The sequence below is a fragment of the Channa argus genome, unplaced genomic scaffold (genome assembly GCF_033026475.1).
Source record: "Channa argus isolate prfri unplaced genomic scaffold, Channa argus male v1.0 Contig074, whole genome shotgun sequence".
Classification (NCBI taxonomy): Eukaryota; Metazoa; Chordata; class Actinopteri; order Anabantiformes; family Channidae; genus Channa; species Channa argus.
Genome location: NW_027125293.1, coordinates 91,613 through 113,768, shown reverse-complemented (window position 1 = coordinate 113,768; position 22,156 = coordinate 91,613). Strand labels below are relative to the sequence as shown.

General features: G+C 45.6%; 7 non-coding genes across 7 annotated transcripts; all 7 read left to right on the top strand.

The window, feature by feature from the left end:
• Window positions 1–807: 807 nt before the first annotated feature.
• On the top strand, window positions 808–879 carry trnad-guc (transfer RNA aspartic acid (anticodon GUC)). The gene has a single exon. It is a non-coding gene; the product is annotated as a tRNA-Asp (tRNA).
• Window positions 880–8,120: 7,241 nt separating this feature from the next.
• Window positions 8,121–8,192, top strand: trnad-guc (transfer RNA aspartic acid (anticodon GUC)). The gene has a single exon. It is a non-coding gene; the product is annotated as a tRNA-Asp (tRNA).
• Window positions 8,193–8,303: 111 nt separating this feature from the next.
• On the top strand, window positions 8,304–8,376 carry trnaf-gaa (transfer RNA phenylalanine (anticodon GAA)). Its single transcript has one exon. It is a non-coding gene; the product is annotated as a tRNA-Phe (tRNA).
• Window positions 8,377–15,434: 7,058 nt separating this feature from the next.
• On the top strand, window positions 15,435–15,506 carry trnad-guc (transfer RNA aspartic acid (anticodon GUC)). Its single transcript has one exon. It is a non-coding gene; the product is annotated as a tRNA-Asp (tRNA).
• A 111-nt stretch (window positions 15,507–15,617) lies between these two features.
• trnaf-gaa (transfer RNA phenylalanine (anticodon GAA)) lies at window positions 15,618–15,690 on the top strand. Its single transcript has one exon. It is a non-coding gene; the product is annotated as a tRNA-Phe (tRNA).
• Window positions 15,691–20,117: 4,427 nt separating this feature from the next.
• Window positions 20,118–20,189, top strand: trnad-guc (transfer RNA aspartic acid (anticodon GUC)). The gene has a single exon. It is a non-coding gene; the product is annotated as a tRNA-Asp (tRNA).
• Window positions 20,190–20,300: 111 nt separating this feature from the next.
• trnaf-gaa (transfer RNA phenylalanine (anticodon GAA)) lies at window positions 20,301–20,373 on the top strand. Its single transcript has one exon. It is a non-coding gene; the product is annotated as a tRNA-Phe (tRNA).
• Window positions 20,374–22,156: the final 1,783 nt, after the last annotated feature.

Here is a 22,156-nt window from a genome sequence, read left to right as displayed (position 1 = left end):
CAGAGCGTAGCTTCCCAGCAAGAAGAATACCACGGTCGTGGAAGTTTACTCCTCAGGGGTTTTGGGATGAAAGGATCTTTATCGAACTTTGTAGTACTAAAACCAAAAGTATTGCCTTTCTAATTGTTAGAGCTGAGACAACCCCTTTTACAAGGCAATCCACCCAGACTGACTGTGCACATGATAATGGATAGCAAAAGGGTTTCTGCCTGATTTCGAACGAGGGACCTTTATGCATGTTAGGCCAAGGTGATATCCACTACACTACAGAATTTAGCCACGTAGGGTATTACTTTCAGAGGGTAGCATCTAACCACAAAGCGACACATTATCGTGCAAGGTCGACTCTAAGGGGCTTTCCAATATCCTAGTGCACAATAGGTACTTTCTCAGCTTAATGGGGACCATGCTCATATGTGGAGGCTGATCGGTCCAATGCTAAGCCAGTGTAGCGTGGAGAGGGGATTGAAGCTGTGGTAATTGACATCCTAGGGCTGCTTCTTCAGTGCAGCTATTTTTCATGGGAGAAACAAAGGCTGTTTAGAAATTGGTTTTTAACAATCTTCTGTAGTCTCGCAAAACCCTTTTTGATTTCTTTGACCAATTTGCACATGCTGTTTGCCATATCGCGTGCACCAAGAAGAGGGCATGCAATTGCAGGAAAGGAACTCCTCAACAGGTACTCAAAACTGAAATTGAACGACGACCATTGCAACTTTAGCCAGTAATGGTCCGCTCAGTCAAAGGCACACAGCCTTTGTCCAGCGACTACTCTGGCGTGACTGCAAACGAGCAGTGCTTTTCCAGTCCTCGTTAGTATAGTGGACAGTATCTCCGCCTGTCACGCGGAAGACCGGGGTTCGATTCCCCGACGGGGAGAGTCTTTTTGCCTTTGTCCCGGACAGTTGAAATTTCCCGCAATACGTCTTCGGCTTGGTTGAGGAGGCTTGCATTTCCAAATGATGGCCAGAAGAAGTCATCGGGTGTTGTGCCAAAATAGCTCAGTTGGGAGAGCGTTAGACTGAAGATCTAAAGGTCCCCTGGTTTGATCAGGGTTTTGGCATTACAACACCTCTGTCTTGCGAACGATGCCAAGAGTCCCCTAACCTTTTGTTTTTGTACTTAAGACGGTTTGGAAGGTAGTCTCTATGTGTGCCATTCTGTGATTTCAGGTTGTTTTACGGAGCAAGCATGTGTAAGAACTTAGTCAACCCACTGACACAGCTTGAGTGTAAATGTCATCTTAAAATAACAACAATTGTGTTTCTGCCTGATTTCAGGCCAGGGACCTTTCACGTGTGAGGCAAACTTGATAACCGCTACACCACAGATACCGGCGACTTTGACGAGCTACTTCAGAGCGTAGGCAAAAGCAGGCTTTCACATTCAGGCCCGTAGGTAACGTTCCTTTTCAAATGCAGATTGCCGGAGAACGTAGGGGCGTAATTTGACAAGTGATGCATTTTTGTCCAACCTTGAGCGATTAAAAGTAATGGCATCAGAACAGCGAAACTACACCCGGGGCATGGCCGGGACCAGTAATGTTCCAGTCCTCGTTAGTATAGTGGACAGGATCTCCGCCTGTTGTAATTGACATCCTAGGGCTGCTGCTGCAAGTGCAGCTATTTTTCATGGGAGAAAGTCTCTATTTCGATTAATAGTATGTGGTGGCTTTGTCCAAACTGAGGCTGTTTAGAAATTGGTTCTTAATTTTCTCTGTAGTCTCGCATAACCCTTTTCAATTTCTTTGACCAATTTGCACATGCTGTTTGCCATATCGCGTGCACCAAGAAGAGGGCATGCAATTGCAGGAAAGGAACTCCTCAACAGGTAACTCAAAACTGAAATTGAACGACGACCATTGCAAGCATGTGTAAGTACTTAGTCAACCCACTGACACAGCTTGAGTGTGAATGTCATCTTAAAATAACAACAATTGTGTTTCTGCCTGGTTTCAGGCCAGGGACCTTTCACGTGTGAGGCGAACTTGATAACCGCTACACCACAGAAATCGGCGACTTTGACGAGCTACTTCAGAGCGTAGCTTCCCAGCAAGAAGAATACCACGGTCGTGGAAGTTTACTCCTCAGGGGTTTTGGGATGAAAGGATCTTTATCGAACTTTGTAGTACTAAAACCAAAAGTGTTGCCTTTCTAATTGTTAGAGCTGAGACAACCCCTTTTACAAGGCAATCCACCCAGACTGACTGTGCACATGATAATGGATAGCAAAAGGGTTTCTGCCTGATTTCGAACGAGGGACCTTTATGCATGTTAGGCCAAGGTGATATCCACTACACTACAGAATTTAGCCACGTAGGGTATTACTTTCAGAGGGTAGCATCTAACCACAAAGCGACACATTATCGTGCAAGGTCGACTCTAAGGGGCTTTCCAAAATCCTAGTGCACAATAGGTACTTTCTCAGCTTAATGGGGACCATGCTCATATGTGGAGGCTGATCGGTCCAATGCTAAGCCAGTGTAGCGTGGAGAGGGGATTGAAGCTGTGGTAATTGACATCCTAGGGCTGCTTCTTCAGTGCAGCTGTTTTTCATGGGAGAAACAAAGGCTGTTTAGAAATTGGTTCTTAACAATCTTCTGTAGTCTCGCAAAACCCTTTTTGATTTCTTTGACCAATTTGCACATGCTGTTTGCCATATCGCGTCCAACAAGAAGAGGGCGCGCAATTGTAGTCAACAGATACTCAAAACTGAAATTGAATAACGACCATTGCAACTTTAACCAGTAATCGTCCGCTCTGTCAAAGACACAGCCTTTTTTCGGCGACTACTCTGGAGTGACTGCAAAAGATCTAACAGGCAAAAGCAGGTTTTCACATTCAGGCCCGTAGGTAACGTTCCTTTTCAAATGCAGATTGACGGAGAACGTAGGAGCGTAATTTGACAATTGATTCATTTTTGTCCAACCTTGAGCGAGTAAAAGTAATGGCATCAGAACGGCGTAACTACACCAGGGGCATGGCCGGGGGCAGTGCTGTTCCAGTCCTCGTTAGTATAGTGGACAGTATCTCCGCCTGTTGTAATTGACATCCTAGGGCTGCTACTGCAAGTGCAGCTATTTTTCATGGGAGAAAGTCTCTATTTCGATTAATAGTATGTGGTGGCTTTGTCCAAACTGAGGCTGTTTAGAAATTGGTTCTTAACTTTCTTCTGTAGTCTCGCATAATCCTTTTCGATTTCTTTGACCAATTTGCACTTGCTACTTGCCCTTTTCGATTTCTTTGACCAATTTGCACATCCTGTTTGCCATATCGCGTGCACCAAGAAGAGGGCATGCAATTGCAGGAAAGGAACTCCTCAACAGGTACTCACAACTGAAATTGAACGACGACCATTGCAACTTTAGCCAGTAATGGTCCGCTCAGTCAAAGGCACACAGCCTTTGTCCAGCGACTACTCTGGCGTGACTGCAAACGAGCAGTGCTTTTCCAGTCCTCGTTAGTATAGTGGACAGTATCTCCGCCTGTCACGCGTAAGACCGGGGTTCGATTCCCTGACGGGGAGAGTCTTTTTGCCTTTGTCCCGGATAGTTGAAATTTCCCGCAATACGTCTTCGGCTTGGTTGAGGAGGCTTGCATTTGCAAATGATGGCCAAAAGAAGTCATCGGTTGTTGTGCCGAAATAGCTCAGTTGGGAGAGCGTTAGACTGAAGATCTAAAGGTCCCCTGGTTTGATCCCGGGTTTCGGCATTACACCACCTCTGTCTTGCGTACGATGCCAAGAGTCCCGTAACCTTTTGTTTTTGTACTTAAGACGGTTTGGAAGGTAGTCTCTATGTGTGCCATTCTGTGATTTCAGGTTGTTTTACGGAGCAAGCATGTGTAAGAACTTAGTCAACCCACTGACACAGCTTGAGAGTAAATGTCATCTTAAAATAACAACAATTGTGTTTCTGCCTGATTTCAGGCCAGGGACCTTTCACGTGTGAGGCGAACTTGATAACCGCTACACCACAGATACCGGCGACTTTGACGAGCTACTTCAGAGCGTAGGCAAAAGCAGGCTTTCACATTCAGGCCCGTAGGTAACGTTCCTTTTCAAATGCAGATTGCTGGAGAACGTAGGGGCGTAATTTGACAAGTGATGCATTTTTGTCCAACCTTGAGCGATTAAAAGTAATGGCATCAGAACAGCGTAACTACACCAGGGGCATGGCCGGGGCCAGTGCTGTTCCAGTCCTCGTTAGTATAGTGGACAGGATCTCCGCCTGTTGTAATTGACATCCTAGGGCTGCTGCTGCAAGTGCAGCTATTTTTCATTGGAGAAAGTCTCTATTTCGATTAATAGTATGTGGTGGCTTTGTCCAAACTGAGGCTGTTTAGAAATTGGTTCTTAACTTTCTTCTGTAGTCTCGCATAACCCTTTTCGATTTCTTTGACCAATTTGCACATGCTGTTTGCCATATCGCGTGCACCAAGAAGAGGGCATGCAATTGCAGGAAAGGAACTCCTCAACAGGTAACTCAAAACTGAAATTGAACGACGACCATTGCAAGCATGTGTAAGTACTTAGTCAACCCACTGACACAGCTTGAGTGTGAATGTCATCTTAAAATAACAACAATTGTGTTTCTGCCTGGTTTCAGGCCAGGGACCTTTCACGTGTGAGGCGAACTTGATAACCGCTACACCACAGAAATCGGCGACTTTGACGAGCTACTTCAGAGCGTAGCTTCCCAGCAAGAAGAATACCACGGTCGTGGAAGTTTACTCCTCAGGGGTTTTGGGATGAAAGGATCTTTATCGAACTTTGTAGTACTAAAACCAAAAGTGTTGCCTTTCTAATTGTTAGAGCTGAGACAACCCCTTTTACAAGGCAATCCACCCAGACTGACTGTGCACATGATAATGGATAGCAAAAGGGTTTCTGCCTGATTTCGAATGTTAGGCCAAGGTGATATCCACTACACTACAGAATTTAGCCACGTAGGGTATTACTTTCAGAGGGTAGCATCTAACCACAAAGCGACACATTATCGTGCAAGGTCGACTCTAAGGGGCTTTCCAAAATCCTAGTGCACAATAGGTACTTTCTCAGCTTAATGGGGACCATGCTCATATGTGGAGGCTGATCGGTCCAATGCTAAGCCAGTGTAGCGTGGAGAGGGGATTGAAGCTGTGGTAATTGACATCCTAGGGGTGCTGCTTCAGTGCAGCTGTTTTTCATGGGAGAAACAAAGGCTGTTTAGAAATTGGTTCTTAACAATCTTCTGTAGTCTCGCAAAACCCTTTTTGATTTCTTTGACCAATTTGCACATGCTGTTTGCCATATCGCGTCCAACAAGAAGAGGGCGCGCAATTGTAGTCAACAGATACTCAAAACTGAAATTGAATAACGACCATTGCAACTTTAGCCAGTAATCGTCCGCTCTGTCAAAGACACAGCCTTTTTTCGGCGACTACTCTGGAGTGACTGCAAAAGATCTAACAGGCAAAAGCAGGTTTTCACATTCAGGCCCGTAGGTAACGTTCCTTTTCAAATGCAGATTGACGGAGAACGTAGGAGCGTAATTTGACAATTGATTCATTTTTGTCCAACCTTGAGCGAGTAAAAGTAATGGCATCAGAACGGCGTAACTACACCAGGGGCATGGCCGGGGGCAGTGCTGTTCCAGTCCTCGTTAGTATAGTGGACAGTATCTCCGCCTGTTGTAATTGACATCCTAGGGCTGCTACTGCAAGTGCAGCTATTTTTCATGGGAGAAAGTCTCTATTTCAATTAATAGTATGTGGTGGCTTTGTCCAAACTGAGGCTGTTTAGAAATTGGTTCTTAACTTTCTTCTGTAGTCTCGCATAATCCTTTTCGATTTCTTTGACCAATTTGCACTTGCTACTTGCCCTTTTCGATTTCTTTGACCAATTTGCACATCCTGTTTGCCATATCGCGTGCACCAAGAAGAGGGCATGCAATTGCAGGAAAGGAACTCCTCAACAGGTACTCACAACTGAAATTGAACGACGACCATTGCAACTTTAGCCAGTAATGGTCCGCTCAGTCAAAGGCACACAGCCTTTGTCCAGCGACTACTCTGGCGTGACTGCAAACGAGCAGTGCTTTTCCAGTCCTCGTTAGTATAGTGGACAGTATCTCCGCCTGTCACGCGTAAGACCGGGGTTCGATTCCCTGACGGGGAGAGTCTTTTTGCCTTTGTCCCGGATAGTTGAAATTTCCCGCAATACGTCTTCGGCTTGGTTGAGGAGGCTTGCATTTGCAAATGATGGCCAAAAGAAGTCATCGGTTGTTGTGCCGAAATAGCTCAGTTGGGAGAGCGTTAGACTGAAGATCTAAAGGTCCCCTGGTTTGATCCCGGGTTTCGGCATTACACCACCTCTGTCTTGCGTACGATGCCAAGAGTCCCGTAACCTTTTGTTTTTGTACTTAAGACGGTTTGGAAGGTAGTCTCTATGTGTGCCATTCTGTGATTTCAGGTTGTTTTACGGAGCAAGCATGTGTAAGAACTTAGTCAACCCACTGACACAGCTTGAGAGTAAATGTCATCTTAAAATAACAACAATTGTGTTTCTGCCTGATTTCAGGCCAGGGACCTTTCACGTGTGAGGCGAACTTGATAACCGCTACACCACAGATACCGGCGACTTTGACGAGCTACTTCAGAGCGTAGGCAAAAGCAGGCTTTCACATTCAGGCCCGTAGGTAACGTTCCTTTTCAAATGCAGATTGCTGGAGAACGTAGGGGCGTAATTTGACAAGTGATGCATTTTTGTCCAACCTTGAGCGATTAAAAGTAATGGCATCAGAACAGCGTAACTACACCAGGGGCATGGCCGGGGCCAGTGCTGTTCCAGTCCTCGTTAGTATAGTGGACAGGATCTCCGCCTGTTGTAATTGACATCCTAGGGCTGCTGCTGCAAGTGCAGCTATTTTTCATTGGAGAAAGTCTCTATTTCGATTAATAGTATGTGGTGGCTTTGTCCAAACTGAGGCTGTTTAGAAATTGGTTCTTAACTTTCTTCTGTAGTCTCGCATAACCCTTTTCGATTTCTTTGACCAATTTGCACATGCTGTTTGCCATATCGCGTGCACCAAGAAGAGGGCATGCAATTGCAGGAAAGGAACTCCTCAACAGGTAACTCAAAACTGAAATTGAACGACGACCATTGCAAGCATGTGTAAGTACTTAGTCAACCCACTGACACAGCTTGAGTGTGAATGTCATCTTAAAATAACAACAATTGTGTTTCTGCCTGGTTTCAGGCCAGGGACCTTTCACGTGTGAGGCGAACTTGATAACCGCTACACCACAGAAATCGGCGACTTTGACGAGCTACTTCAGAGCGTAGCTTCCCAGCAAGAAGAATACCACGGTCGTGGAAGTTTACTCCTCAGGGGTTTTGGGATGAAAGGATCTTTATCGAACTTTGTAGTACTAAAACCAAAAGTGTTGCCTTTCTAATTGTTAGAGCTGAGACAACCCCTTTTACAAGGCAATCCACCCAGACTGACTGTGCACATGATAATGGATAGCAAAAGGGTTTCTGCCTGATTTCGAACGAGGGACCTTTATGCATGTTAGGCCAAGGTGATATCCACTACACTACAGAATTTAGCCACGTAGGGTATTACTTTCAGAGGGTAGCATCTAACCACAAAGCGACACATTATCGTGCAAGGTCGACTCTAAGGGGCTTTCCAAAATCCTAGTGCACAATAGGTACTTTCTCAGCTTAATGGGGACCATGCTCATATGTGGAGGCTGATCGGTCCAATGCTAAGCCAGTGTAGCGTGGAGAGGGGATTGAAGCTGTGGTAATTGACATCCTAGGGCTGCTTCTTCAGTGCAGCTATTTTTCATGGGAGAAACAAAGGCTGTTTAGAAATTGGTTTTTAACAATCTTCTGTAGTCTCGCAAAACCCTTTTTGATTTCTTTGACCAATTTGCACATGCTGTTTGCCATATCGCGTGCACCAAGAAGAGGGCATGCAATTGCAGGAAAGGAACTCCTCAACAGGTACTCAAAACTGAAATTGAACGACGACCATTGCAACTTTAGCCAGTAATGGTCCGCTCAGTCAAAGGCACACAGCCTTTGTCCAGCGACTACTCTGGCGTGACTGCAAACGAGCAGTGCTTTTCCAGTCCTCGTTAGTATAGTGGACAGTATCTCCGCCTGTCACGCGGAAGACCGGGGTTCGATTCCCCGACGGGGAGAGTCTTTTTGCCTTTGTCCCGGACAGTTGAAATTTCCCGCAATACGTCTTCGGCTTGGTTGAGGAGGCTTGCATTTCCAAATGATGGCCAGAAGAAGTCATCGGGTGTTGTGCCAAAATAGCTCAGTTGGGAGAGCGTTAGACTGAAGATCTAAAGGTCCCTGGTTCGATCCCGGGCTTCGGCATTACACCACCTCTGTCTTGCGTACGATGCCAAGAGTTCCCTAACCTTTTGTTTTTGTACTTAAGACGGTTTGGAAGGTAGTCTCTATGTGTGCCATTCTGTGATTTCAGGTTGTTTTACGGAGCAAGCATGTGTAAGAACTTAGTCAACCCACTGACACAGCTTGAGTGTAAATGTCATCTTAAAATAACAACAATTGTGTTTCTGCCTGATTTCAGGCCAGGGACCTTTCACGTGTGAGGCAAACTTGATAACCGCTACACCACAGATACCGGCGACTTTGACGAGCTACTTCAGAGCGTAGGCAAAAGCAGGCTTTCACATTCAGGCCCGTAGGTAACGTTCCTTTTCAAATGCAGATTGCCGGAGAACGTAGGGGCGTAATTTGACAAGTGATGCATTTTTGTCCAACCTTGAGCGATTAAAAGTAATGGCATCAGAACAGCGTAAGTACACCAGGGGCATGGCCGGGGCCAGTGCTGTTCCAGTCCTCGTTAGTATAGTGGACAGGATCTCCGCCTGTTGTAATTGACATCCTAGGGCTGCTGCTGCAAGTGCAGCTATTTTTCATTGGAGAAAGTCTCTATTTCGATTAATAGTATGTGGTGGCTTTGTCCAAACTGAGGCTGTTTAGAAATTGGTTCTTAACTTTCTTCTGTAGTCTCGCATAACCCTTTTCGATTTCTTTGACCAATTTGCACATGCTGTTTGCCATATCGCGTGCACCAAGAAGAGGGCATGCAATTGCAGGAAAGGAACTCCTCAACAGGTAACTCAAAACTGAATTTGAACGACGACCATTGCAAGCATGTGTAAGAACTTAGTCAACCCACTGACACAGCTTGAGTGTGAATGTCATCTTAAAATAACAACAATTGTGTTTCTGCCTGGTTTCAGGCCAGGGACCTTTCACGTGTGAGGCGAACTTGATAACCGCTACACCACAGAAATCGGCGACTTTGACGAGCTACTTCAGAGCGTAGCTTCCCAGCAAGAAGAATACCACGGTCGTGGAAGTTTACTCCTCAGGGGTTTTGGGATGAAAGGATCTTTATCGAACTTTGTAGTACTAAAACCAAAAGTGTTGCCTTTCTAATTGTTAGAGCTGAGACAAACCCTTTTACAAGGCAATCCACCCAGACTGACTGTGCACATGATAATGGATAGCAAAAGGGTTTCTCCCTGATTTCGAACGAGGGACCTTTATGCATGGTAGGCCAAGGTGATATCCACTACACTACAGAATTTAGCCACGTAGGGTATTACTTTCAGAGGGTAGCATCTAACCACAAAGCGACACATTATCGTGCAAGGTCGACTCTAAGGGGCTTTCCAAAATCCTAGTGCACAATAGGTACTTTCTCAGCTTAATGGGGACCATGCTCATATGTGGAGGCTGATCGGTCCAATGCTAAGCCAGTGTAGCGTGGAGAGGGGATTGAAGCTGTGGTAATTGACATCCTAGGGGTGCTGCTTCAGTGCAGCTGTTTTTCATGGGAGAAACAAAGGCTGTTTAGAAATTGGTTCTTAACAATCTTCTGTAGTCTCGCAAAACCCTTTTTGATTTCTTTGACCAATTTGCACATGCTGTTTGCCATATCGCGTCCAACAAGAAGAGGGCGCGCAATTGTAGTCAACAGATACTCAAAACTGAAATTGAATAACGACCATTGCAACTTTAGCCAGTAATCGTCCGCTCTGTCAAAGACACAGCCTTTTTTCGGCGACTACTCTGGAGTGACTGCAAAAGATCTAACAGGCAAAAGCAGGTTTTCACATTCAGGCCCGTAGGTAACGTTCCTTTTCAAATGCAGATTGACGGAGAACGTAGGAGCGTAATTTGACAATTGATTCATTTTTGTCCAACCTTGAGCGAGTAAAAGTAATGGCATCAGAACGGCGTAACTACACCAGGGGCATGGCCGGGGGCAGTGCTGTTCCAGTCCTCGTTAGTATAGTGGACAGTATCTCCGCCTGTTGTAATTGACATCCTAGGGCTGCTACTGCAAGTGCAGCTATTTTTCATGGGAGAAAGTCTCTATTTCAATTAATAGTATGTGGTGGCTTTGTCCAAACTGAGGCTGTTTACAAATTGGTTCTTAACTTTCTTCTGTAGTCTCGCATAATCCTTTTCGATTTCTTTGACCAATTTGCACTTGCTACTTGCCCTTTTCGATTTCTTTGACCAATTTGCACATCCTGTTTGCCATATCGCGTGCACCAAGAAGAGGGCATGCAATTGCAGGAAAGGAACTCCTCAACAGGTACTCACAACTGAAATTGAACGACGACCATTGCAACTTTAGCCAGTAATGGTCCGCTCAGTCAAAGGCACACAGCCTTTGTCCAGCGACTACTCTGGCGTGACTGCAAACGAGCAGTGCTTTTCCAGTCCTCGTTAGTATAGTGGACAGTATCTCCGCCTGTCACGCGTAAGACCGGGGTTCGATTCCCTGACGGGGAGAGTCTTTTTGCCTTTGTCCCGGATAGTTGAAATTTCCCGCAATACGTCTTCGGCTTGGTTGAGGAGGCTTGCATTTGCAAATGATGGCCAAAAGAAGTCATCGGTTGTTGTGCCGAAATAGCTCAGTTGGGAGAGCGTTAGACTGAAGATCTAAAGGTCCCCTGGTTTGATCCCGGGTTTCGGCATTACACCACCTCTGTCTTGCGTACGATGCCAAGAGTCCCGTAACCTTTTGTTTTTGTACTTAAGACGGTTTGGAAGGTAGTCTCTATGTGTGCCATTCTGTGATTTCAGGTTGTTTTACGGAGCAAGCATGTGTAAGAACTTAGTCAACCCACTGACACAGCTTGAGAGTAAATGTCATCTTAAAATAACAACAATTGTGTTTCTGCCTGATTTCAGGCCAGGGACCTTTCACGTGTGAGGCGAACTTGATAACCGCTACACCACAGATACCGGCGACTTTGACGAGCTACTTCAGAGCGTAGGCAAAAGCAGGCTTTCACATTCAGGCCCGTAGGTAACGTTCCTTTTCAAATGCAGATTGCTGGAGAACGTAGGGGCGTAATTTGACAAGTGATGCATTTTTGTCCAACCTTGAGCGATTAAAAGTAATGGCATCAGAACAGCGTAACTACACCAGGGGCATGGCCGGGGCCAGTGCTGTTCCAGTCCTCGTTAGTATAGTGGACAGGATCTCCGCCTGTTGTAATTGACATCCTAGGGCTGCTGCTGCAAGTGCAGCTATTTTTCATTGGAGAAAGTCTCTATTTCGATTAATAGTATGTGGTGGCTTTGTCCAAACTGAGGCTGTTTAGAAATTGGTTCTTAACTTTCTTCTGTAGTCTCGCATAACCCTTTTCGATTTCTTTGACCAATTTGCACATGCTGTTTGCCATATCGCGTGCACCAAGAAGAGGGCATGCAATTGCAGGAAAGGAACTCCTCAACAGGTAACTCAAAACTGAAATTGAACGACGACCATTGCAAGCATGTGTAAGTACTTAGTCAACCCACTGACACAGCTTGAGTGTGAATGTCATCTTAAAATAACAACAATTGTGTTTCTGCCTGGTTTCAGGCCAGGGACCTTTCACGTGTGAGGCGAACTTGATAACCGCTACACCACAGAAATCGGCGACTTTGACGAGCTACTTCAGAGCGTAGCTTCCCAGCAAGAAGAATACCACGGTCGTGGAAGTTTACTCCTCAGGGGTTTTGGGATGAAAGGATCTTTATCGAACTTTGTAGTACTAAAACCAAAAGTGTTGCCTTTCTAATTGTTAGAGCTGAGACAACCCCTTTTACAAGGCAATCCACCCAGACTGACTGTGCACATGATAATGGATAGCAAAAGGGTTTCTGCCTGATTTCGAATGTTAGGCCAAGGTGATATCCACTACACTACAGAATTTAGCCACGTAGGGTATTACTTTCAGAGGGTAGCATCTAACCACAAAGCGACACATTATCGTGCAAGGTCGACTCTAAGGGGCTTTCCAAAATCCTAGTGCACAATAGGTACTTTCTCAGCTTAATGGGGACCATGCTCATATGTGGAGGCTGATCGGTCCAATGCTAAGCCAGTGTAGCGTGGAGAGGGGATTGAAGCTGTGGTAATTGACATCCTAGGGGTGCTGCTTCAGTGCAGCTGTTTTTCATGGGAGAAACAAAGGCTGTTTAGAAATTGGTTCTTAACAATCTTCTGTAGTCTCGCAAAACCCTTTTTGATTTCTTTGACCAATTTGCACATGCTGTTTGCCATATCGCGTCCAACAAGAAGAGGGCGCGCAATTGTAGTCAACAGATACTCAAAACTGAAATTGAATAACGACCATTGCAACTTTAGCCAGTAATCGTCCGCTCTGTCAAAGACACAGCCTTTTTTCGGCGACTACTCTGGAGTGACTGCAAAAGATCTAACAGGCAAAAGCAGGTTTTCACATTCAGGCCCGTAGGTAACGTTCCTTTTCAAATGCAGATTGACGGAGAACGTAGGAGCGTAATTTGACAATTGATTCATTTTTGTCCAACCTTGAGCGAGTAAAAGTAATGGCATCAGAACGGCGTAACTACACCAGGGGCATGGCCGGGGGCAGTGCTGTTCCAGTCCTCGTTAGTATAGTGGACAGTATCTCCGCCTGTTGTAATTGACATCCTAGGGCTGCTACTGCAAGTGCAGCTATTTTTCATGGGAGAAAGTCTCTATTTCAATTAATAGTATGTGGTGGCTTTGTCCAAACTGAGGCTGTTTAGAAATTGGTTCTTAACTTTCTTCTGTAGTCTCGCATAATCCTTTTCGATTTCTTTGACCAATTTGCACTTGCTACTTGCCCTTTTCGATTTCTTTGACCAATTTGCACATCCTGTTTGCCATATCGCGTGCACCAAGAAGAGGGCATGCAATTGCAGGAAAGGAACTCCTCAACAGGTACTCACAACTGAAATTGAACGACGACCATTGCAACTTTAGCCAGTAATGGTCCGCTCAGTCAAAGGCACACAGCCTTTGTCCAGCGACTACTCTGGCGTGACTGCAAACGAGCAGTGCTTTTCCAGTCCTCGTTAGTATAGTGGACAGTATCTCCGCCTGTCACGCGTAAGACCGGGGTTCGATTCCCTGACGGGGAGAGTCTTTTTGCCTTTGTCCCGGATAGTTGAAATTTCCCGCAATACGTCTTCGGCTTGGTTGAGGAGGCTTGCATTTGCAAATGATGGCCAAAAGAAGTCATCGGTTGTTGTGCCGAAATAGCTCAGTTGGGAGAGCGTTAGACTGAAGATCTAAAGGTCCCCTGGTTTGATCCCGGGTTTCGGCATTACACCACCTCTGTCTTGCGTACGATGCCAAGAGTCCCGTAACCTTTTGTTTTTGTACTTAAGACGGTTTGGAAGGTAGTCTCTATGTGTGCCATTCTGTGATTTCAGGTTGTTTTACGGAGCAAGCATGTGTAAGAACTTAGTCAACCCACTGACACAGCTTGAGAGTAAATGTCATCTTAAAATAACAACAATTGTGTTTCTGCCTGATTTCAGGCCAGGGACCTTTCACGTGTGAGGCGAACTTGATAACCGCTACACCACAGATACCGGCGACTTTGACGAGCTACTTCAGAGCGTAGGCAAAAGCAGGCTTTCACATTCAGGCCCGTAGGTAACGTTCCTTTTCAAATGCAGATTGCTGGAGAACGTAGGGGCGTAATTTGACAAGTGATGCATTTTTGTCCAACCTTGAGCGATTAAAAGTAATGGCATCAGAACAGCGTAACTACACCAGGGGCATGGCCGGGGCCAGTGCTGTTCCAGTCCTCGTTAGTATAGTGGACAGGATCTCCGCCTGTTGTAATTGACATCCTAGGGCTGCTGCTGCAAGTGCAGCTATTTTTCATTGGAGAAAGTCTCTATTTCGATTAATAGTATGTGGTGGCTTTGTCCAAACTGAGGCTGTTTAGAAATTGGTTCTTAACTTTCTTCTGTAGTCTCGCATAACCCTTTTCGATTTCTTTGACCAATTTGCACATGCTGTTTGCCATATCGCGTGCACCAAGAAGAGGGCATGCAATTGCAGGAAAGGAACTCCTCAACAGGTAACTCAAAACTGAAATTGAACGACGACCATTGCAAGCATGTGTAAGTACTTAGTCAACCCACTGACACAGCTTGAGTGTGAATGTCATCTTAAAATAACAACAATTGTGTTTCTGCCTGGTTTCAGGCCAGGGACCTTTCACGTGTGAGGCGAACTTGATAACCGCTACACCACAGAAATCGGCGACTTTGACGAGCTACTTCAGAGCGTAGCTTCCCAGCAAGAAGAATACCACGGTCGTGGAAGTTTACTCCTCAGGGGTTTTGGGATGAAAGGATCTTTATCGAACTTTGTAGTACTAAAACCAAAAGTGTTGCCTTTCTAATTGTTAGAGCTGAGACAACCCCTTTTACAAGGCAATCCACCCAGACTGACTGTGCACATGATAATGGATAGCAAAAGGGTTTCTGCCTGATTTCGAACGAGGGACCTTTATGCATGTTAGGCCAAGGTGATATCCACTACACTACAGAATTTAGCCACGTAGGGTATTACTTTCAGAGGGTAGCATCTAACCACAAAGCGACACATTATCGTGCAAGGTCGACTCTAAGGGGCTTTCCAAAATCCTAGTGCACAATAGGTACTTTCTCAGCTTAATGGGGACCATGCTCATATGTGGAGGCTGATCGGTCCAATGCTAAGCCAGTGTAGCGTGGAGAGGGGATTGAAGCTGTGGTAATTGACATCCTAGGGCTGCTTCTTCAGTGCAGCTGTTTTTCATGGGAGAAACAAAGGCTGTTTAGAAATTGGTTTTTAACAATCTTCTGTAGTCTCGCAAAACCCTTTTTGATTTCTTTGACCAATTTGCACATGCTGTTTGCCATATCGCGTGCACCAAGAAGAGGGCATGCAATTGCAGGAAAGGAACTCCTCAACAGGTACTCAAAACTGAAATTGAACGACGACCATTGCAACTTTAGCCAGTAATGGTCCGCTCAGTCAAAGGCACACAGCCTTTGTCCAGCGACTACTCTGGCGTGACTGCAAACGAGCAGTGCTTTTCCAGTCCTCGTTAGTATAGTGGACAGTATCTCCGCCTGTCACGCGGAAGACCGGGGTTCGATTCCCCGACGGGGAGAGTCTTTTTGCCTTTGTCCCGGACAGTTGAAATTTCCCGCAATACGTCTTCGGCTTGGTTGAGGAGGCTTGCATTTCCAAATGATGGCCAGAAGAAGTCATCGGGTGTTGTGCCAAAATAGCTCAGTTGGGAGAGCGTTAGACTGAAGATCTAAAGGTCCCTGGTTCGATCCCGGGCTTCGGCATTACACCACCTCTGTCTTGCGTACGATGCCAAGAGTTCCCTAACCTTTTGTTTTTGTACTTAAGACGGTTTGGAAGGTAGTCTCTATGTGTGCCATTCTGTGATTTCAGGTTGTTTTACGGAGCAAGCATGTGTAAGAACTTAGTCAACCCACTGACACAGCTTGAGTGTAAATGTCATCTTAAAATAACAACAATTGTGTTTCTGCCTGATTTCAGGCCAGGGACCTTTCACGTGTGAGGCAAACTTGATAACCGCTACACCACAGATACCGGCGACTTTGACGAGCTACTTCAGAGCGTAGGCAAAAGCAGGCTTTCACATTCAGGCCCGTAGGTAACGTTCCTTTTCAAATGCAGATTGCCGGAGAACGTAGGGGCGTAATTTGACAAGTGATGCATTTTTGTCCAACCTTGAGCGATTAAAAGTAATGGCATCAGAACAGCGTAAGTACACCAGGGGCATGGCCGGGGCCAGTGCTGTTCCAGTCCTCGTTAGTATAGTGGACAGGATCTCCGCCTGTTGTAATTGACATCCTAGGGCTGCTGCTGCAAGTGCAGCTATTTTTCATTGGAGAAAGTCTCTATTTCGATTAATAGTATGTGGTGGCTTTGTCCAAACTGAGGCTGTTTAGAAATTGGTTCTTAACTTTCTTCTGTAGTCTCGCATAACCCTTTTCGATTTCTTTGACCAATTTGCACATGCTGTTTGCCATATCGCGTGCACCAAGAAGAGGGCATGCAATTGCAGGAAAGGAACTCCTCAACAGGTAACTCAAAACTGAATTTGAACGACGACCATTGCAAGCATGTGTAAGAACTTAGTCAACCCACTGACACAGCTTGAGTGTGAATGTCATCTTAAAATAACAACAATTGTGTTTCTGCCTGGTTTCAGGCCAGGGACCTTTCACGTGTGAGGCGAACTTGATAACCGCTACACCACAGAAATCGGCGACTTTGACGAGCTACTTCAGAGCGTAGCTTCCCAGCAAGAAGAATACCACGGTCGTGGAAGTTTACTCCTCAGGGGTTTTGGGATGAAAGGATCTTTATCGAACTTTGTAGTACTAAAACCAAAAGTGTTGCCTTTCTAATTGTTAGAGCTGAGACAAACCCTTTTACAAGGCAATCCACCCAGACTGACTGTGCACATGATAATGGATAGCAAAAGGGTTTCTCCCTGATTTCGAACGAGGGACCTTTATGCATGGTAGGCCAAGGTGATATCCACTACACTACAGAATTTAGCCACGTAGGGTATTACTTTCAGAGGGTAGCATCTAACCACAAAGCGACACATTATCGTGCAAGGTCGACTCTAAGGGGCTTTCCAAAATCCTAGTGCACAATAGGTACTTTCTCAGCTTAATGGGGACCATGCTCATATGTGGAGGCTGATCGGTCCAATGCTAAGCCAGTGTAGCGTGGAGAGGGGATTGAAGCTGTGGTAATTGACATCCTAGGGGTGCTGCTTCAGTGCAGCTGTTTTTCATGGGAGAAACAAAGGCTGTTTAGAAATTGGTTCTTAACAATCTTCTGTAGTCTCGCAAAACCCTTTTTGATTTCTTTGACCAATTTGCACATGCTGTTTGCCATATCGCGTCCAACAAGAAGAGGGCGCGCAATTGTAGTCAACAGATACTCAAAACTGAAATTGAATAACGACCATTGCAACTTTAGCCAGTAATCGTCCGCTCTGTCAAAGACACAGCCTTTTTTCGGCGACTACTCTGGAGTGACTGCAAAAGATCTAACAGGCAAAAGCAGGTTTTCACATTCAGGCCCGTAGGTAACGTTCCTTTTCAAATGCAGATTGACGGAGAACGTAGGAGCGTAATTTGACAATTGATTCATTTTTGTCCAACCTTGAGCGAGTAAAAGTAATGGCATCAGAACGGCGTAACTACACCAGGGGCATGGCCGGGGGCAGTGCTGTTCCAGTCCTCGTTAGTATAGTGGACAGTATCTCCGCCTGTTGTAATTGACATCCTAGGGCTGCTACTGCAAGTGCAGCTATTTTTCATGGGAGAAAGTCTCTATTTCAATTAATAGTATGTGGTGGCTTTGTCCAAACTGAGGCTGTTTACAAATTGGTTCTTAACTTTCTTCTGTAGTCTCGCATAATCCTTTTCGATTTCTTTGACCAATTTGCACTTGCTACTTGCCCTTTTCGATTTCTTTGACCAATTTGCACATCCTGTTTGCCATATCGCGTGCACCAAGAAGAGGGCATGCAATTGCAGGAAAGGAACTCCTCAACAGGTACTCACAACTGAAATTGAACGACGACCATTGCAACTTTAGCCAGTAATGGTCCGCTCAGTCAAAGGCACACAGCCTTTGTCCAGCGACTACTCTGGCGTGACTGCAAACGAGCAGTGCTTTTCCAGTCCTCGTTAGTATAGTGGACAGTATCTCCGCCTGTCACGCGTAAGACCGGGGTTCGATTCCCTGACGGGGAGAGTCTTTTTGCCTTTGTCCCGGATAGTTGAAATTTCCCGCAATACGTCTTCGGCTTGGTTGAGGAGGCTTGCATTTGCAAATGATGGCCAAAAGAAGTCATCGGTTGTTGTGCCGAAATAGCTCAGTTGGGAGAGCGTTAGACTGAAGATCTAAAGGTCCCCTGGTTTGATCCCGGGTTTCGGCATTACACCACCTCTGTCTTGCGTACGATGCCAAGAGTCCCGTAACCTTTTGTTTTTGTACTTAAGACGGTTTGGAAGGTAGTCTCTATGTGTGCCATTCTGTGATTTCAGGTTGTTTTACGGAGCAAGCATGTGTAAGAACTTAGTCAACCCACTGACACAGCTTGAGAGTAAATGTCATCTTAAAATAACAACAATTGTGTTTCTGCCTGATTTCAGGCCAGGGACCTTTCACGTGTGAGGCGAACTTGATAACCGCTACACCACAGATACCGGCGACTTTGACGAGCTACTTCAGAGCGTAGGCAAAAGCAGGCTTTCACATTCAGGCCCGTAGGTAACGTTCCTTTTCAAATGCAGATTGCTGGAGAACGTAGGGGCGTAATTTGACAAGTGATGCATTTTTGTCCAACCTTGAGCGATTAAAAGTAATGGCATCAGAACAGCGTAACTACACCAGGGGCATGGCCGGGGCCAGTGCTGTTCCAGTCCTCGTTAGTATAGTGGACAGGATCTCCGCCTGTTGTAATTGACATCCTAGGGCTGCTGCTGCAAGTGCAGCTATTTTTCATTGGAGAAAGTCTCTATTTCGATTAATAGTATGTGGTGGCTTTGTCCAAACTGAGGCTGTTTAGAAATTGGTTCTTAACTTTCTTCTGTAGTCTCGCATAACCCTTTTCGATTTCTTTGACCAATTTGCACATGCTGTTTGCCATATCGCGTGCACCAAGAAGAGGGCATGCAATTGCAGGAAAGGAACTCCTCAACAGGTAACTCAAAACTGAAATTGAACGACGACCATTGCAAGCATGTGTAAGTACTTAGTCAACCCACTGACACAGCTTGAGTGTGAATGTCATCTTAAAATAACAACAATTGTGTTTCTGCCTGGTTTCAGGCCAGGGACCTTTCACGTGTGAGGCGAACTTGATAACCGCTACACCACAGAAATCGGCGACTTTGACGAGCTACTTCAGAGCGTAGCTTCCCAGCAAGAAGAATACCACGGTCGTGGAAGTTTACTCCTCAGGGGTTTTGGGATGAAAGGATCTTTATCGAACTTTGTAGTACTAAAACCAAAAGTGTTGCCTTTCTAATTGTTAGAGCTGAGACAACCCCTTTTACAAGGCAATCCACCCAGACTGACTGTGCACATGATAATGGATAGCAAAAGGGTTTCTGCCTGATTTCGAACGAGGGACCTTTATGCATGTTAGGCCAAGGTGATATCCACTACACTACAGAATTTAGCCACGTAGGGTATTACTTTCAGAGGGTAGCATCTAACCACAAAGCGACACATTATCGTGCAAGGTCGACTCTAAGGGGCTTTCCAAAATCCTAGTGCACAATAGGTACTTTCTCAGCTTAATGGGGACCATGCTCATATGTGGAGGCTGATCGGTCCAATGCTAAGCCAGTGTAGCGTGGAGAGGGGATTGAAGCTGTGGTAATTGACATCCTAGGGCTGCTTCTTCAGTGCAGCTGTTTTTCATGGGAGAAACAAAGGCTGTTTAGAAATTGGTTTTTAACAATCTTCTGTAGTCTCGCAAAACCCTTTTTGATTTCTTTGACCAATTTGCACATGCTGTTTGCCATATCGCGTGCACCAAGAAGAGGGCATGCAATTGCAGGAAAGGAACTCCTCAACAGGTACTCAAAACTGAAATTGAACGACGACCATTGCAACTTTAGCCAGTAATGGTCCGCTCAGTCAAAGGCACACAGCCTTTGTCCAGCGACTACTCTGGCGTGACTGCAAACGAGCAGTGCTTTTCCAGTCCTCGTTAGTATAGTGGACAGTATCTCCGCCTGTCACGCGGAAGACCGGGGTTCGATTCCCCGACGGGGAGAGTCTTTTTGCCTTTGTCCCGGACAGTTGAAATTTCCCGCAATACGTCTTCGGCTTGGTTGAGGAGGCTTGCATTTCCAAATGATGGCCAGAAGAAGTCATCGGGTGTTGTGCCAAAATAGCTCAGTTGGGAGAGCGTTAGACTGAAGATCTAAAGGTCCCTGGTTCGATCCCGGGCTTCGGCATTACACCACCTCTGTCTTGCGTACGATGCCAAGAGTTCCCTAACCTTTTGTTTTTGTACTTAAGACGGTTTGGAAGGTAGTCTCTATGTGTGCCATTCTGTGATTTCAGGTTGTTTTACGGAGCAAGCATGTGTAAGAACTTAGTCAACCCACTGACACAGCTTGAGTGTAAATGTCATCTTAAAATAACAACAATTGTGTTTCTGCCTGATTTCAGGCCAGGGACCTTTCACGTGTGAGGCAAACTTGATAACCGCTACACCACAGATACCGGCGACTTTGACGAGCTACTTCAGAGCGTAGGCAAAAGCAGGCTTTCACATTCAGGCCCGTAGGTAACGTTCCTTTTCAAATGCAGATTGCCGGAGAACGTAGGGGCGTAATTTGACAAGTGATGCATTTTTGTCCAACCTTGAGCGATTAAAAGTAATGGCATCAGAACAGCGTAAGTACACCAGGGGCATGGCCGGGGCCAGTGCTGTTCCAGTCCTCGTTAGTATAGTGGACAGGATCTCCGCCTGTTGTAATTGACATCCTAGGGCTGCTGCTGCAAGTGCAGCTATTTTTCATTGGAGAAAGTCTCTATTTCGATTAATAGTATGTGGTGGCTTTGTCCAAACTGAGGCTGTTTAGAAATTGGTTCTTAACTTTCTTCTGTAGTCTCGCATAACCCTTTTCGATTTCTTTGACCAATTTGCACATGCTGTTTGCCATATCGCGTGCACCAAGAAGAGGGCATGCAATTGCAGGAAAGGAACTCCTCAACAGGTAACTCAAAACTGAATTTGAACGACGACCATTGCAAGCATGTGTAAGAACTTAGTCAACCCACTGACACAGCTTGAGTGTGAATGTCATCTTAAAATAACAACAATTGTGTTTCTGCCTGGTTTCAGGCCAGGGACCTTTCACGTGTGAGGCGAACTTGATAACCGCTACACCACAGAAATCGGCGACTTTGACGAGCTACTTCAGAGCGTAGCTTCCCAGCAAGAAGAATACCACGGTCGTGGAAGTTTACTCCTCAGGGGTTTTGGGATGAAAGGATCTTTATCGAACTTTGTAGTACTAAAACCAAAAGTGTTGCCTTTCTAATTGTTAGAGCTGAGACAAACCCTTTTACAAGGCAATCCACCCAGACTGACTGTGCACATGATAATGGATAGCAAAAGGGTTTCTCCCTGATTTCGAACGAGGGACCTTTATGCATGGTAGGCCAAGGTGATATCCACTACACTACAGAATTTAGCCACGTAGGGTATTACTTTCAGAGGGTAGCATCTAACCACAAAGCGACACATTATCGTGCAAGGTCGACTCTAAGGGGCTTTCCAAAATCCTAGTGCACAATAGGTACTTTCTCAGCTTAATGGGGACCATGCTCATATGTGGAGGCTGATCGGTCCAATGCTAAGCCAGTGTAGCGTGGAGAGGGGATTGAAGCTGTGGTAATTGACATCCTAGGGGTGCTGCTTCAGTGCAGCTGTTTTTCATGGGAGAAACAAAGGCTGTTTAGAAATTGGTTCTTAACAATCTTCTGTAGTCTCGCAAAACCCTTTTTGATTTCTTTGACCAATTTGCACATGCTGTTTGCCATATCGCGTCCAACAAGAAGAGGGCGCGCAATTGTAGTCAACAGATACTCAAAACTGAAATTGAATAACGACCATTGCAACTTTAGCCAGTAATCGTCCGCTCTGTCAAAGACACAGCCTTTTTTCGGCGACTACTCTGGAGTGACTGCAAAAGATCTAACAGGCAAAAGCAGGTTTTCACATTCAGG